Raw genomic sequence first — 19,129 nt, 5'->3', positions numbered from 1 at the left:
AGCTGTGGTGTTCTGTGTGCAGCAGTATGCTAGTCTACTGGCTGTGGTGTTCTGTGTACAGCAGTATGCTAGTTAATTACTGGCTCACCAGGCCAGCAGAATGTTGATGGATCTCCCCAGGACTCTCTCCACATGCCGTCTGCAGCCCGCTGGGTAATGGCTGTTAGGCCTCTAAGTGCAGTCCCACTCTATATCCTTATGAAGCTTAGTCAGAGAGAGAGAGAGAGAGGAGAGGGGAAAGAGGAGAGAGAGGGGAGAGAGAGGAGAAAGAGGAGAGAGAAGAGAGTGAGGGGAGAGAAGAGAGAGAGGGGAGAGAAAAGAGAGTTGGGAGAGAGAAGAGAGAGAGAGAGTGGGGAGAGAGGTGGTGTGTGTGTGTGTGTGTGTGTGTGTGTGTGTGTGTGTGTGTGTGTGTGTGTGTGTGTGTGTGTGTGTGTGTGTGTGTGTGTGTGTGTGTGTGTGTGTGTGTTGGTAAGCACATGCATGTGTTATTGTGTGTTTGTATGTATATACTGTTTGAGAGAGAGAGAGAGAGAGAGAGAGAGAGAGAGAGAGAGAGAGAGAGAGAGAGAGAGAGAGAGAGAGAGAGAGAGAGAGAGAGAGAGAGAGAGAGAGAGAGAGAGAGAGAGAGAGAGATGATGTATGAAACCTGCATCAGAGGTCATCTGTTTCAATAAAGCCCCGAGCCCCTCATCCGGCTGCATCCTAATTAACCAATAAAGGACTGCCGCTGGTTCACAGCTCCTACTCTCTCATTTCACAGCCACACAAGGAAATGGAGGGGGACAGCTTATTCAGAGAGAGAAAGGAGAAAGCGAGAGAAAGAAAAAGAGAGCGAGAGAGAAAAGAAACTAAGGGAGGGAGAAGAGAAGCTTGCGCCAGATTTCTTATTAGCCTGAAGTGAAATAGGATGTGGAATAGATTTGCCAGGAAGAGGACTGTCCAGAGCTTCCCTGAGAGCTGCATTAGAAGAGATGAGTGGAAGGGGGGGGGGGACACATTATCATTTGCTCCATCTGTACAGCTCATCCTAGCTGTGAGCTCTTGGAGGAAGGAGGACAGAGGAGAACGGCCCTGGTTGGCTTTGTGCATGGAACCTGCTACAGCACTTCTATACAGTCATCTACGGTGGGAGTGACTTCACACATGGTTGTCATGGTTATTTGTAGCTCAGTCAGCTGTGTGGGCATAATATGCTTGTAACTTTAATATGCTTGTAACTTAAAGGTTTCCTTTATGGATATTTGTATTTGGAACTGTGTAACCAGACATTTTTGTAGATTCACAAATATATGCATTTTGAGCATCAACGGTACTGGAGAATGTCATGGTTCTTTATGAAAGCAAAGATGTTCAGACCTGGAAAGACCGTCTTCTTTAAAAGGTCCTCTTTTAATCTCTGTGTATTGATTGTTGCCTACCACACAAACAGCCAAAGCAGATGAATAAACATTTGACCACCTTATTGTGATACAAGTGGCCCATGCTTAATTCAGATAATGTTTGATGGAAAGAAATAGATTCCATGAAGAACCGTAATGACATGCTTGGTCATCTAGCTCTGCCCCGGCAATGTTATTCCGCCCCAAACCGTTGTTACTGACTCGTCTTTAAACGCTGTGACAGGAAGTTTAAAACAATGCAATGACTGCTCTGGGAGCAATTAACGCCATGGGTTAGTCCTGATTGATGACCTATTGCAACACACACGCCAGGACACACACTACACACACACACACACACACACACACACACACACACACAGGACACACACTATACACACACACACACACGCCAGGACACACACTATACACACACTAACAACACACACATGCCAGGGCACACACTATACACACACACACACGCCAGGACACACACTACACACACACACACGCCAGGACACACACAAGAACCCGTGTTGTGAATGTTCATGCTCATACATGTATACAAACATGTACACACAGAAACACACAAACATGTACACACAGAAACACACAAACATGTACACACAGAAACACACAAACATGTACACACAGAAACACACAAACATGTACACACAGAAACACACAAACATGTACACACAGAAACACACAAACATGTACACACAGAAACACACAAACATGTACACACAGAAAAACAGAAACATGTACACACAGAAACACACAAATATGTACACACAGAAACACACAAGCATGTACACACAGAAACACACAAATATGTACGCTACGCATGCACTTTTTCATGTACACACACCAGATACAACGCTTCTCACAATAATAAACAACATCCTTACCTCCTACTATGTCTGTAGTGAATCATTGCTGTACTGATACACACACAATCTACTGCTGCAGGTTGCCTTGTCTCAACAATGTCAGGGCTCCAGGCTGTTGACACGTGTGTCATCTATCACCTGGACATCTAAAATGAGACCTGGCTGTATCACATTCCTAAGCCAGTGATGTCATTGTCCCATTGATCCAGAGACAAGAAAACAGCCAGGCCAGTTTTCCATTATTCACTGCTTGGTGCTCCAGGGCCAGACGAGCACATCTCTCTACTCACTCACTGCATCCATAAATACAAACACACCCGGAGACGTCAACTTCTTCCTTACCTCAAGTGTTCTCACGATTCAGAGCACGAGCTGCAATGTCCTCTGTCCTGTCCTATACCTCACCTCACCCACAAGCACTGAGCTCTCTGAGCTTGGATATTTTATGAGTCGGTACTACTGTCTGCAGCCACCATTTTGGGAAGTAGCCAAAGTGACTTTGGATTTGGAGTAATTGGTCGAGATCAAGCTAGGAATTATTAGTGCCTCTCTTGGCACATTTATAACTTAATACAACATGCACAAGTCACGGTCTGACATATCATTGACTTAGAGACACATCTAGCCTAATTAAGATGCAATTAAGCTGATAATTGAGTGTCTTCAGACGAAGCAATACCTGGTTATTGGTTGATTCTTATAGCCAGTCAGATCAATGTGACTTAAATAAATGATTGGGTTTCTTCATTCCTTTCAATCATTTTGTTGAATATGATGTGCATGTCTCTGACATCTGAAGTAGCCTATTTATGACAGAATTTCACTATATCTTTGTAGCTTCTGTTATCCAGTGTTCAGACATGTACTGTACATTTTGGTGTCTTGTAGAATAGATGGTGTCTGTTCCCCTGGTGTTTGAGAGCTGCTGTCTGCAACCGACAGACTCATTATAACAACACTTGTTCTCCACTCAAATTGTCCAAACCAGAAGCCTAATAAGAAACACCATTAAGCCAACAGCCCAGTGGAGAGGAGAAAAAATACAAGAAGAATAACATGCTAAATACAAGATTGGCCATTTCTCCTAATTGCACAGTATCAGCAGGAAACTGTCAAGTCATATCCAAGATGGAGATATCTGCTCTTAGAGACCATTGCCAGGGACAGAACTGTGGAGAAAGATGAATTGTATGAATTCTCCACTATTAGTGTTTCTACTCTACTCTGAAACACTATTAGTGTTTCTGTCTTTCATTTATTTGCAATTGAAAGAAATGGCGGTGTTATGTTGCCTATCAGAATATGATGATAGAACAGTGTCATATTCTGTTATGATGAGGTCATTGATAATGCATTGTGGGGCCTTGTTGAGATTAGTTTTTATCGAGACCATAAAGACAAACATTATGGTTGTGTATTAATGCCATTATTATTCCTCTTGACCATAAATTATTGGAAAAACATGCAGCACATGTAGTATTCTTGTCGCAACTCCAAATGATATCTGAATATCAACACTCCTACCATACAGTGTACATGTCAGTGCTCCAACCACTGGTCCATCATCACTGGTGTGTGGTGGTATTGACTTCTTCTCCGGGGTAAATGTACATAGTCATATGGCCATAAACACAGATTCATTCAATCCCAAACTGACCCAATCAAAGGACCATCAAAGTCCAGGAGAAAACTGTCAACAGTTAAGGACTATATATTGCTGCGATGGGCACTAGCAATGGTAATGCAATGTGACATTATTGTCCAAACAGTAATGGGGTCTTTTATTTACAAAAAGCATCAATAGGACTTTCCATGAGCCACCTGTTTAGGAACATATTATAGCTATGCATGTTGTCTTGTTGAAGTGGAAACCATACTTCCAAATATGTTTCTATCAGACCAGTCAAAGGGAAATAAGGAAGCAAGTAGTCTTGGAAGTCCAGGCTTCCTATGATTAGGAAGGAAAACATCTCAATAGAACAGGTGACCTGATCTTCCTGTTAAGTTTAGTGGTCCTGACCCATTGCCTCCATGTTGTTGACCTGATCTTCCTGTTAAGTTTAGTGGTCCTGACTCATTGCCTCCATGTTGTTGACCTGATCTTCCTGTTAAGTTTAGTGGTCCTGACTCATTACCTCCATGTTGTTGACCTGATCTTCCTGTTAAGTTTAGTGGTCCTGACTCATTGCCTCCATGTTGTTGACCTGATCTTCCTGTTAAGTTTAGTGGTCCTGACTCATTGCCTCCATGTTGTTGACCTGATCTTCCTGTTAAGTTTAGTGGTCCTGACTCATTGCCTCCATGTTGTTGACCTGATCTTCCTGTTAAGTTTAGTGGTCCTGACTCATTGCCTCCATGTTGTTGACCTGATCTTCCTGTTAAGTTTAGTGGTCCTGACTCATTGTCTCCATGTTGTTGACCTGATCTTCCTGTTAAGTTTAGTGGTCCTGACTCATTGCCTCCATGTTGTTGACCTGATCTTCCTGTTAAGTTTAGTGGTCCTGACTCATTGCCTCCATGTTGTTGACCTGATCTTCCTGTTAAGTTTAGTGGTCCTGACTCATTGTCTCCATGTTGTTGACCTGATCTTCCTGTTAAGTTTAGTGGTCCTGACTCATTGTCTCCATGTTGTTGACCTGATCTTCCTGTTAAGTTTAGTGGTCCTGACTCATTGTCTCCATGTTGTTGACCTGATCTTCCTGTTAAGTTTAGTGGTCCTGACTCATTGCCTCCATGTTGTTGACCTGATCTTCCTGTTAAGTTTAGTGGTCCTGACTCATTGTCTCCATGTTGTTGACCTGATCTTCCTGTTAAGTTTAGTGGTCCTGACTCATTGTCTCCATGTTGTTGACCTGATCTTCCTGTTAAGTTTAGTGGTCCTGACTCATTGCCTCCATGTTGTTGACCTGATCTTCCTGTTAAGTTTAGTGGTCCTGACTCATTGTCTCCATGTTGTTGACCTGATCTTCCTGTTAAGTTTAGTGGTCCTGACTCATTGCCTCCATGTTGTTGACCTGATCTTCCTGTTAAGTTTAGTGGTCCTGACTCATTGTCTCCATGTTGTTGACCTGATCTTCCTGTTAAGTTTAGTGGTCCTGACTCATTGCCTCCATGTTGTTGACCTGATCTTCCTGTTAAGCTTAGTGGTCCTGACTCATTGCCTCCATGTTGTTGACCTGATCTTCCTGTTAAGCTTAGTGGTCCTGACTCATTGCCTCCATGTTGTTGACCTGATCTTCCTGTTAAGTTTAGTGGTCCTGACTCATTGCCTCCATGTTGTTGACCTGATCTTCCTGTTAAGTTTAGTGGTCCTGACTCATTGCCTCCATGTTGTTGACCTGATCTTCCTGTTAAGTTTAGTGGTCCTGACTCATTGCCTCCATGTTGTTGACCTGATCTTCCTGTTAAGTTTAGTGGTCCTGACTCATTGCCTCCATGTTGTTGACCTGATCTTCCTGTTAAGTTTAGTGGTCCTGACTTCATTGCCTCCATGTTGTTGACCTGATCTTCCTGTTAAGTTTAGTGGTCCTGACTCATTGTCTCCATGTTGTTGACCTGATCTTCCTGTTAAGTTTAGTGGTCCTGACTCATTGCCTCCATGTTGTTGACCTGATCTTCCTGTTAAGTTTAGTGGTCCTGACTCATTGCCTCCATGTTGTTGACCTGATCTTCCTGTTAAGTTTAGTGGTCCTGACTCATTGTCTCCATGTTGTTGACCTGATCTTCCTGTTAAGTTTAGTGGTCCTGACTCATTGCCTCCATGTTGTTGACCTGATCTTCCTGTTAAGTTTAGTGGTCCTGACTCATTGCCTCCATGTTGTTGACCTGATCTTCCTGTTAAGTTTAGTGGTCCTGACTCATTGCCTCCATGTTGTTGACCTGATCTTCCTGTTAAGTTTAGTGGTCCTGACTCATTGTCTCCATGTTGTTGACCTGATCTTCCTGTTAAGTTTAGTGGTCCTGACTCATTGTCTCCATGTTGTTGACCTGATCTTCCTGTTAAGTTTAGTGGTCCTGACTCATTGCCTCCATGTTGTTGACCGACAGCTCAGTCAACATGACTGACATGCTGGTTTACACTGCCACGCCTCTGCCCTCCTCCAGTCTGAGACAACACACTATATTTCTCTACAAGGCTGAGAGAGATGTTAATGGAATCTGAAAAGAGAAATAGAACACAGGTTTTATTCTGAGACTGATAACAGAAAGAGAGATATTCAGGTGGATGGATAGATAGAGAGAGAGGCCTTGTCACGACTTCCGCTGAATGTATATTAAACAGCTCAGTTTTTACCCAGTTCATTCTCCTGCGTCTGACTTCCCTGCCACCAGCACGCACCACATTACAGTCCTGTTGTTATTGATATCATATCTCATAAAAATATATAGGAATCTGAGGAGTGGCATGGAGGGGGATTGGATATGTTTGCTTCCTATGAAACTCTGGCCCCGCTGAGAAACCAGCCAAAGTCCCTAACCCCCTAGACACTTGAATAGATCTGAAACCAGTCCCTAACCCCCTAGACACTTGAATAGATCTGAAACCAGTCCCTAACCCCCTAGACACTTGAATAGATCTGAAACCAGTCCCTAACCCCCTAGACACTTGTATAGATCTGAAACCAGTCCCTAACCCCCTAGACACTTGAATAGATCTGAAACCAGTCCCTAACCCCCTAGACACTTGTATAGATCTGAAACCAGCCCCTAACCCCCTAGACACTTGTATAGATCTGAAACCAGCCCCTAACCCCCTAGACACTTGAATAGATCTGAAACCAGCCCCTAACCCCCTAGACACTTGAATAGATCTGAAACCAGTCCCTAACCCCCTAGACACTTGTATAGATCTGAAACCAGTCCCTAACCCCCTAGACACTTGAATAGATCTGAAACCAGTCCCTAACCCCCTAGACACTTGTATAGATCTGAAACCAGCCCCTAACCCCCTAGACACTTGAATAGATCTGAAACCAGTCCCTAACCCCTAGACACTTGTATAGATCTGAAACCAGTCCCTAACCCCTAGACACTTGAATAGATCTGAAACCAGTCCCTAACCCCTAGACACTTGTATAGATCTGAAACCAGCCCCTAACCCCTAGACACTTGAATAGATCTGAAACCAGTCCCTAACCCCCTAGACACTTGTATAGATCTGAAACCAGTCCCTAACCCCCTAGACACTTGAATAGATCTGAAACCAGTCCCTAACCCCCTAGACACTTGTATAGATCTGAAACCAGCCCCTAACCCCCTAGACACTTGAATAGATCTGAAACCAGTCCCTAACCCCCTAGACACTTGTATAGATCTGAAAGGATTGGATAGCATAAAGATAAATGTAGCTCCTCACCTTGCCTAACTGAAAGTCCCACTCGAATACTGAACTACTGGTAGTTACCTTAAAGAACAAGTTCATACAAAAGGAGGCTGGTTTACTTTTAGCCTGTAAGCTTCCAGGGTCGTTGCTCACAGCAGATGTTCTTCCAGGCGGAGGTCGTACAGGTACATATTCCACAAGTATGTTGACCACAGGTTAGTTATGTCACACAAGTCAATACCTTTCTCCTCACCAACTCAGTCTCTTGTGACATTCTCTGGCAGCTGCTCGTGATGAACTCAATCAGCTGCAAATATAAGTCATCTTCATTTGGAAGTGTGTGGAGCCATCGGCCAGGCACGTAGTAGCCTTCACGCATCATGTCAGGCCATTACAAATCATACTGTTACAAGAACGCTTTATAACAAGTAACATTGTGGAGAGACTTGAGACATACTGACATGGCATGACAGCCATTTCCAAAACCAACAAACAACTCTCACAACAGCTCATAACATCTGCAATGTCACACTTCATACTTTGTAGACTGTATGACTGGGAGTTCAAATAAAGTTTTCCTGTAAACAGCAGAAAAGGATCCCCTGCCTTTCCTCTGATCGTGTTCTTCATAGTCAGCAGGCTTTGTGATATCATTGTAATCTAAGTACTGCTTAAACTACCATCAAAGGGAACTTCACGCTCCCTGTTCAAAACGGCCAAAGGGGATAATCCGCTCTTTTAAGCAGCAGGATTCTTTGACCATGTTGGAGACATGGGATCCAAATATAGAATATAAACTTGAAGGTGACATTGAAGACATAATGGGCCTGTGAATCAGAGAGTTGGATTTCACATGGGATGTTTGGAGATGCTAGACGGTTAGTATAGGGCTGTAGGGGAAACTGAACTAAACTGAAGTGTATTATATTGTTATTACCTTGGTTGAGATGTATGCAGGATGGAACTTTGAATGTTTGCAGGTATTGTTTCCAGCAAAGTGCATGAACCTGTATAGCTCTCCCTTTCCTGTTGCTATACCCATACAGCCACACAATACAGACTAAAGTGGTTCTATCAGTAAACAAATAAACAAGTGAACCATTCTGTTGAGAGTGAGCAGTAGAGCTCTAATGAATTGGGTCTTTCATTTCAGAGACTCTGGTAGGTTGTTATTTGTGACTGTCACTCGTAGCCTGCGGCTGACACTTCAAGACGATCAAGACGAGGGGGAGAGGAGAGAACTCACACTGATAAAGCCACTCCACTGAGCAGCCTGCAGGGGGGCTGTGAGTCTAGGCCTACTCTGCGAGACGGGGTGAGTTTGGAAGGCAGAGCCGAGAAGTAAATAGTATCTCTTAAAAACAACAACAGTCCCTTAATCAAGAAAGCTTCGTTAATAAGATGCAAAGACTAGCTTCTTGGTTTCCCTGATGAAAAAACGAGGCGATTAAAATGAAAATAAATTATACGCACCATTACACCAGCTAAATGACATGTTTAAACACCAGCCAAGATTTTGTAACATTATAAAATTAGGCATTATTAGTGTCATCATGAAATATGAGATAAAGCCACTGAAGCTAGGCGGATTAATTATGTGGAAGTGCACTGTGCCGATATGAGGTTTAGGCTACTTGACTTTTTGTATTCCAACCCAAGGTTGGAATACATCAGTTTTCTGCCTAATCCAAAACACAGGTTTGCGTCACAGACTAAACTTAAAAGACAGCGATTTGGGGGACTAAATGTGTTTTAGCAGTTAAAGGAAAGGGTAGAATCCTTAATTGCTACCTCTATATACAAATTGTGATTTTTAAAAGCCTGTTATATTCAAGTCAGGATTTTGACACGTCCCTTCATGCACCCCCCTGGACTTCCAGGAAGATTTTAACCCACATCCCTACAATTTCTCAAAGTTTTCACCATCATTTTAAAGCCCTAGTTAAAAAATTGCCTTTACAAAGTAATTTGTGAAAACGATTGGGTAGCACTTCATTTTAATGGGACTGTAGTACAGTGTAGGCATGTGCATGTGTAAGTATTGTAGTTAACTGTAACAACTCATAGTTACAGAGTAATAACAACATGTAACTGGTAGTAATTGCGGTATGTAATTACAGAGGTGTAACAATGAATGCTTGTTACCATGCTTGTAACAAATAGGCAGGTTTCCACTACATTCAACAACTCTGTATTTCACTTCTTCTCGGCTGCGTACAGTAACAACTGTCACACAGGTTGTGATCCCTTGTGGATGCGCTGAGTGTCTGAGAGATTAGAGCCTAAGCCCAATATGCTCTGATTACTTACCCTTGAATGTGCACTGTTCAAACTATATCTCCACTCAGTGTTGTTGCTAGCGCTTGCCCCAAAAATAAACCTTTGTGATCGCTGTTACTGAATCGGAATGCAGCTGAGAACAAACAAAACACTGTTTGTCAATGTGGTGGGAACCTGCCTATTTGCAACAAGCATGATAACAAGCATTCATTGTAATTAGACTGTAATTACTATCAGTTACATGTTGTTATTACTCTGTAACTATTGGTTGTTACCAGGTGTGTAAAGTACTTAAGTAAAAATACTTTAAACTAAAGTACTACTTAAGAGGTTTTTGGGGGGTATCTGTACTATACTATTTATATATACTGTGGGAGAACAAGTATTTGATACACTGCCGATTTTGCAGGTTTTCCTACTTACAAAGCATGTAGAGGTCTGTCATTTTTATTATAGATACACTTCAACTGTGAGAGACAGAATCTAAAACAAAAATCCAGAAAATCACATTGTATGATTTTTAAGTAATTAATTTGCATTTTATTGCTTAAGTCGTTTTTGGGGGGTATATCTGTACTATACTATTTATATATATATTTTTTTAAACAAGAAAATGGTGCCGTATGGTTTGCTTAATATAAGGAATGTGAAATGATTTATACTTTTACTTTTGATACTTAAGTATATTTTTGCAATTATATTTACTTTTAGATACTTAAGTAAAAGTAAAAATCCCCAGTAAAATAATACTTGAGTAAAAGTCTAAAAGTATTTAGTTTTAAATATACTTCTATTACCTTATATGAAAAGTATCTTTACCTTATATGAAATGGAGTACTTTTTCCACCACTGGTTGTTGCAGTTAAATGCAAGGCTTGCTACACTGTATTTACACCTGCAATTACACTAATAAGACCCTTTAAAATGAAGTGTTACCGATTAAATAATAGTGTGATTAGAGTTATTATTCCCCCCCCTTTTCTCCCCAATTCTGTGGTATCCAATTATTTCCCCCCCCCCCCTTTTCTCCTCAATTGGTAGTTACACTCTTGACACAATGCCCACTTAACCCGGAAGCCAGCCGCACTAACGTGTCGGAGGAAACACTGTACACCTGTCAACCATCTCAGCGTGCACTGCGCCCGCCCTGCCACAGGAGTCGCTAGTGCACAATGGGACAAGGACATCCCTGCCGACAAGATGTCCCCTAACCCGGACGATGTTGGGCCAATTGTGTGCCGCCCGGTCGCGAACCCAGAATCTCTAGTGGCACAGCTAGTACTGCGATGCATAGACCACTGCGCTACTCGGGAGACCCCCCAGTTTAAAGTTTAAAAAAACATGTTCCTCATTTTAAGGTGACCCCTGAAACGTGAACTGAACTTGTTTAAATATGGTGAAACTATTCCTTTATAAATATATATATATATATTGTCACGTTCGTCATAACGAGGAGACCAAGGCGCAGCATGATAAGAATACATACTTCTTTTAGTGAAGAATAAACACTGAACAAACTATACAAAACAACATAACAAACGTGACGCTATGAGACACGAATACTGACAGGCAACTACACATAGACAATAACCCACAAAATACCTAAAGAATATGGCTACCTAAATATGGTCCCCAATCAGAGACAACGATAAACAGCTGCCTCTGATTGGGAACCAATCTAGGCAACCATAGACATATAACCACCTAGATATACAAAAACCGCTAGATAATACAAAAACTACACAAACCACCCTCGTCACACCCTGACCTAACCAAAATAATAAAGAAAACAAAGATAACTAAGGTCAAGGCGTGACACAGATTTTTTTAAACATTGAACATCTAATAGTGAAATCAGAGTAAAAACAAGTGAGCTGGTTCTACTCTTTTTGGCCATTTTCTGGTGTTTTGTTGTGGAAAACTGAGTGGGTTGAGTATAACACATCAACCCTGTTACCCATAGATAGACAGGCTAGAATAACACATCAACCCTGTTACCCATAGATAGACAGGCTAGAATAACACATCAACCCTGTTACCCATAGATAGACAGGCTAGAATAACACATCAACCCTGTTACCCATAGATAGACAGGCTAGAATAACACATCAACCCTGTTACCCATAGATAGACAGGCTAGAATAACACATCAGCCCTGTTACCCATAGATAGACAGGCTAGAATAACACATCAACCCTGTTACCCATAGATAGACAGGCTAGAATAACACATCAACCCCGTTACCCATAGATAGACAGGCTAGAATAACACATCAGCCCTGTTACCCATAGATAGACAGGCTAGAATAACACATCAACCCTGTTACCCATAGATAGACAGGCTAGAATAACACATCAACCCTGTTACCCATAGATAGACAGGCTAGAATAACACATCAACCCTGTTACCCATAGATAGACAGGCTAGAATAACACATCAACCCTGTTACCCATAGATAGACAGGCTAGAATAACACATCAACCCTGTTACCCATAGATAGACAGGCTAGAATAACACATCAACCCTGTTACCCATAGATAGACAGGCTAGAATAACACATCAACCCTGTTACCCATAGATAGACAGGCTAGAATAACACATCAACCCTGTTACCCATAGATAGACAGGCTAGAATAACACATCAACCCTGTTACCCATAGATAGACAGGATAGAATAACACATCAACCCTGTTACCCATAGATAGGCAGGCTAGAATAACACATCAACCCTGTTACCCATAGATAGACAGGCTAGAATAACACATCAACCCCGTTACCCATAGATAGACAGGCTAGAATAACACATCAACCCCGTTACCCATAGATAGACAGGCTAGAATAACACATCAACCCCGTTACCCATAGATAGACAGGCTAGAATAACACATCAACCCTGTTACCCATAGATAGACAGGCTAGAATAACACATCAACCCCGTTACCCATAGATAGACAGGCTAGACATTCATTTGAAATTAGTTTTGTAATGCTTGCATTCAATTGCCCCTCCCTGTTGTAAACAAAAAGCTTCCATTTCCCCTGTCACAAGGGGATTATGTCTGATTTAAGATGAAATCGTCAACCCTGTTACGGCCACACCTCATAGCCTGGTTCCTCTCTAGGTTTCTTCCTAGGTTCCTGCCTTTATGGGGACTAAGTTGACCATATTCTCTTTATGACAGCATCCTCAAATTATGAGAATTAACCAAGTTACACTTCTCAAAAAGGCACCGAATTGGTGAAACAACCCAGTTGTTTCCCTTGGTTGAGACTTTTGTAGCGCTACTTCCTGGTTGCCATCATGTGTCTATGAGGTCAGAGGGCCCTGGTTCGAGCCCAGGTTAAAGCAACGAGAGGAAGATAATTTGACAAGGAGAGTAGGTAGGCTGTTGTGAATGACTCATCATAAGACATGGGGTAAAAGACTAAATTACAGGCCTATATTTTATTCCACATAGAGAAAAATATATGTTACCATCAAAATACTTATTTACACACAAAATCTTGATTGAAGCCAAGAGATCCATTGGTTGATCCACAGCCGACTGGTTGTGTTCTTTTACAGCACCACTGATCAACATGGTCTTGGAGAGGAAGCAGCCTATCATTGTAGCTCCTGATCATGATATGGTGTACAGTATTCTGCCATGGAATGTAAAGCTATTTCATCTCAGCAATAAACATGACCCATCGTCATGGATCATAGCGACGTCGGCAATATTACGACTACAGCCTTGGGTTATTGAGAATTTCCTTAGAGCTTTTTACGATTGTAGCAATACATCTACTGGTACATTTGATTTGAAATTTTTCTCAAAGACACTTTGTACAGATCATCCAATGCTCTTGAATATTCGAGGTAAGACATTACACACAACTACTCAATTTGATGTGAGTGTGTCAAATTAGCTTAAAAAGTTGTGTTGTACGCAGTCGTAAGTCATTGCCTTCTAACAGATGCCATTACTCCTCTGCAACATGGATCCTGAATGCGACCCAGGTGTGTTACTGCTGTGTTGGAACAAAACCCTGCATTCCCTTTAGTTCTTCAGGAACAAGGTTGTGGGTCACTGATTATCAATAGACAGGTGTGAAAGTGCATCCTTCCAAACCAAATAGATAGCCTAGAGAAGAAATATATGTAGTTTCCATCTATAGCTTTTGAAGATTTCACCAGCTTTCATTGGTTGAACGTGACAGCAAGTTAAAGTTGATGCCCATGACGTGTGAAACACACACGCGCAGCTTAGCCTTTCCTCATCAGTTTTTTTTAGCAGGCAGTAAACACAGGGCTGTGGTGGAAAGCTCATCTCAGGCAAGGTCATCAATCTCATTAAAGAGGACCCAAAGGGTCTTGGGGGTTTTGGCTCCAATCAAGCACAAAGTCACGCTCTGAAATGGACATCTCTCCACCCGAGACTTCAGCTTCAATTTGGGAGATTTAGTTCATAAACCAGAGCTCTGGGCCTGTACCCAGGAAAAACACACCAAGGTATTTTGTAATGCAATGAAATCCAGTTGAAATGAGGCAATCGTAGCAATCAGCAATTAAATCGGAATTATTAACAGAAACACAATTTAAATCAGAAATTGGAGAGGTTGAACAGTTAATCCATGGAGTCTTTTATTTAGTTGGCGACAGAATAACTAACTCAGTCGTTTTGGAGAATAAATTTAGCCCGGGTCAAGAGTTAAAGCCTGTTAGATTGAATCCAATCTAATTTCGTGGTGGTGGGTGTAGTTGGAACAAGGAGAGTTTATATGTAATGTGATCGTTGGTCATCCATTATATCAGATGAAATAAGACAAGAGTACATTAAGTACAAGAAGAAAATGATTCAAAATTCAGTATCATTCAAGTGCTTGGTCCGTAGGGTTTCTGTGAAGGGCTACAGAGGTCCTTGAACCAACATTCATGGCTGCATATCAAACATTTTGGCCTTGGGGCAACAAAGTGAATTGTAATGATACAGGAAACACTGCATTCAGACATTATTAGCAGATAACAGAGTCCAGCCACAACCCAACCACCCAGTCCAGCTAATAACAGAGAAACTACATCCTACGTGAGCTTCATATCAAGTTGTTATGTTTCACTATATTGGATAACTCCAATATATTGGTATCACTCTGCGGCGGAGGGATACATCCGGGGTGAGGATTTACAGATTTACTCCCATGTACACTTGTGTCACGGCTGGGGTCTGCCCCTATATATAGACCCCATGGCCGTGACACACGTTCTCTTTCATTTTCTCGGCGGACGTCCATATGGCTTGAGGTACAAACTTTCTGAAATTCGCTTGGTCAGTCCCTGGTAACTAATATCTTGCATGGAAGTATACTCACTGGCTGTTTGCAACCTGGAGCTGCTGGCCACATGGCCAGCCCCTCCTCTTGAGTGCTCCACTCGCTGAGAGCGGTTTGTCGTACTTGTGTTTTGTTCGTGTTACACTACAAGTCCGTGTCCATTAGTATGGTGACTCTTGCTGCCACAAACAGTCATTTACCTTACACAACTTGCCCACTGGCTTGTTCTATATGTGTGTTGTGAATTGCTATAAACATGAAGCAACCTACATTCTTTGCTAATTATCCTGCAGGGGTTTTTCTTGTTCTTACCCTTGCAGAGTGTAAGAGTATCGTGGTGGACTTCCACTACTTTGAGACATTAACTTTGGAGTTCCTTAACGGAGTTACTCCATCATATGTTGCTGCTTTTACTGCTTGGATATTAAAGGTAATATTGCAGTTTTTCCCACACGGGTCTTCCCCATTTTTTGCAGAGTTACTGGGTAATTTATCCCTCACCGGGTTCCTATTCCTCCAAGTGGGTCACGACATAAGCTCTCCCAGGGCATCGGAGCCCTGCTCCGTGGCCTTGTTGGCTTGGCTGAACTTATGGCTTCCCTTTGACAGGTGTGATGGTCAACCGTCACCACGGTTTGTCTGCTACGGTGAGAGAGCCCTGGGGGCTGGGCTATCAAAGCAGAGGCTCCCTCACTGGGTTGTGGACACCATTACGACAGCATACCGCCTGGCTGGGAGGACAGTGCTGGGATCTGTGGTGGCACATTCAACACGAGGTGTGGCTGAGTCCTGGGCACAACTGAGATGAGTGCCACTAGCTGATATAAGTTCTGCGGCCAGCTGGGCTTCCTCTTGCACCTTTAGTAGGTACTGTCGGGTAAATGTGGCACCTCCTTCTGCGGTTGGTTCAGCGTTCCTGGGTGTCGCCTCCCCTTCCGGGGACTGTGCCGGGACCCCCCTTCCACATTGACAGCCCCTGCATCTCGGGTCCCACATTGGGACTGTGCAGCTGGCTGACCAGGTCCCTCTAGCACCGACTAATCTGGTATGGGTATAACAATATATTGGAGTGATCCAATATAGTGAAACACAATGAAGGTTATGCATAACCACGGTTATGTGAGCTATATGGATCACTCCAATCCTTTGCGGTGCTAGAGTCGCCTCAAAAATGATGTTGAGAACGTGTGTCACGGTCATGGGTTCTATATATAGGGGCGGACCCCAGCTGTGACACAGGTGTAAATCCTCACCTCGGATGTATCCCTCCGCCACAGGGTGATACCAATATATTGGAGTGATCCATATAGCTCACATAACCGTGGTTATATACGTAACCTTTGTTTTCTATTATACCTTGTCCTTGGCGATGACGTGCAGACACAAAACAACTGGCTGCTTTGGTTTCTCTCAGAGACCTTCCAGACTGGTCATTTTAAGAGTTGGTAAGTGATGCGGTTTGATCGTCGTTATGATTTTTGGATATATGAGTATTTATTATAAATTCAAATAAGCAAATCAGAGATGGAATTATGAATACTCTGAATGGCCTTATCAACATGCCCATCCCACGCTCCTCAAGGATTCAAATTGCCAGTGTGTGGTACCCTTTGTCAATACATACACATGATTTACATTCATTACTGTTTTCCAATATCCATGAGGTTTGGCATTTTACAGTCCTTTACCGAGCCAGGCATTTACTATCTCATTCCAAACACTCCCATACTAGCTCTCTCCTAGTCAAACAAGCCAACATTCTCATTCCTCAGTCAGACATTCCAAGTGTGGCATTTGTTAGGATTGTGCTGTTTCAGAAAAATACATTGGTTCTAGACTGCAGTATACTATAACTTCTTGACCAGATGAAAAACAGAGCAAATGCCAGTTGTCCTTGTAAATAGGTAGTACTATTCAGACAGACATACACTGAGTGTACAAAACATTAAGAACAACTTCCTAATATTGAGTTGTTTTGTACACTCAGTGTAGATACTGTATACCGTCCTGATCCAACACTGCTCCCTACTGGCAAGTCAAAACACTGCAGAAGCTGTGTGTCTGAGGTAAGGTATAATGAATGTACAGGTAACTGTCAAAATAATGGAAACACTTGAGTAAATTCGGGATACCAGGGTTTTTTTCTCGTTTAAGCAAAAGACCGTCCTCCGTGACCCAGAAACCGATAAGTAGTCGAGGAGTGTGTCAATGAGTTAGTAGCAGAGAAGAAGATCCATCATCTTTGTTAGTAGGCAAACGCACGTAAGAATGTCCTCCCCCTCCTCGATAGAAACCTTCCATCAAGGATACTCATGTGTATCCTATCACGGAAGAGTTTTGAAATCTGCCACACCCCCCTTTGAATTAGCTTTTGTTTTGTCCGATGAGGAAAAACATGCACATGTTTAAAAACCATATGCTACTTATTGTTTTATCTATAAAATGTATTGTACAACTTCATTTATTTTGCGATCCACCCCTGTAAACGTCACTTGCCTAATGACGCACGAGTGGAGAAGAACGGTCTAAAATTTAAGCACGCGGCATTCCATCCACGTTCACTCTCCTCGATTAACATTCATTGACTTTTTCAGAAGGAGCCGCGATAGGGCGAGGTGAGCAAATAAAATTCATAATAGGCCAATGTTTATTGTAAGCCGGTGTTTTCACACATGTGTGAGTTAATTAAGCAATTAACATCCCATCAGGCTTAGGGTCACGTCTAAAAATTATGGGCATGCCATTATTTTTGCTACTATGGCCATGTCCCCGTAGGTGACAATGCCCCCACCCACATATGCCATGGTCATCTGTCACCGGGGCCGTTTTTCAAAAGTTATCGGATAGGATTAAATGCATAGAAATAATGAATGGAACGGACAAATTATTGATCAGAATTGGGACTCTCGTCCTATTCTACTTCTATGCATTTAATCGGGATAGATTTTATAAAAACGGACAAAATGCAGATCAACCCAATAGAACACTTATGGGAAATGTTGTAGTGGCGTCCGAGACCGCGTTTTTCACCAATAAAAACAACAAATGATGTATTTTCTCTTGGAAGAATGGTTTCGCATCCCTCGGATAGAGTTCCAGACACCGGTAGATTGCAGCTGGCCAAACTCCCTAATTAAGACACAAATGGCCACCCGGACCATTTACATTGACCCTCCCCTTTTGTTTTTACACTGCTGCTACTCGCTGTTTTTATCTATGCATAGTCTCTACAAATTACCTCGACTAACCAGTAACCCCTGTATATAGCCTCGTTATTGTTATGTACATTTCTTGTGTTACTTTTTGATTCGATTTTTTTTTAAACGTTCGTTTATTTAGTAAATATTTTCTTAACTATTTCTTGAACTGCATTGTTGGTAGGGCTTGTTCACGGTAAGGTTTACACGGCGCATATGACAAATAACATTTAATTTGATGTATCTTTTATTTAGTCAGTTACCTGTATATTACATGCGTGTTCACACACACTTACACAAATGAGTGTTCTGCGTGTCACAACTGTTAGCCGCTGAGCTAAGTCAAGTTTTTAGTCTCAGACAAGGCTACTCATCACGCCAGCATGGTTTACCCAACCAACCGTGTCGCATTTAGCCCAACACTACTCTGACTAAAATAAAGAGCAGAACACTATCAATCACCTTCACGGCACTTTGGATTTTTCAACAATAAATACACATCTATTCTGTCAAACATCATATTTTCTTAACATCTTAAAATTCAACAATAGTAAAAAAAAGGCCCATGATAAATCCATATATTAGGTATAAAACACTACAATCTTTATTTATCCCTCATCTCATTCATGATTGTCATATCTTAGAGGTTACTTAAAATGGAGGAATGTATATTTAGTGTCATTATGAACAATAATCCAGACCTGCCACTGACCAAGGCTAAGTAAAAAAAAATCATATGCTGCATTTG

This window comes from Oncorhynchus gorbuscha, unplaced genomic scaffold (assembly GCF_021184085.1).
Source record: "Oncorhynchus gorbuscha isolate QuinsamMale2020 ecotype Even-year unplaced genomic scaffold, OgorEven_v1.0 Un_scaffold_3343, whole genome shotgun sequence".
NCBI classification, from domain to species: Eukaryota; Metazoa; Chordata; class Actinopteri; order Salmoniformes; family Salmonidae; genus Oncorhynchus; species Oncorhynchus gorbuscha.
This window is presented reverse-complemented; position numbering follows the sequence as displayed.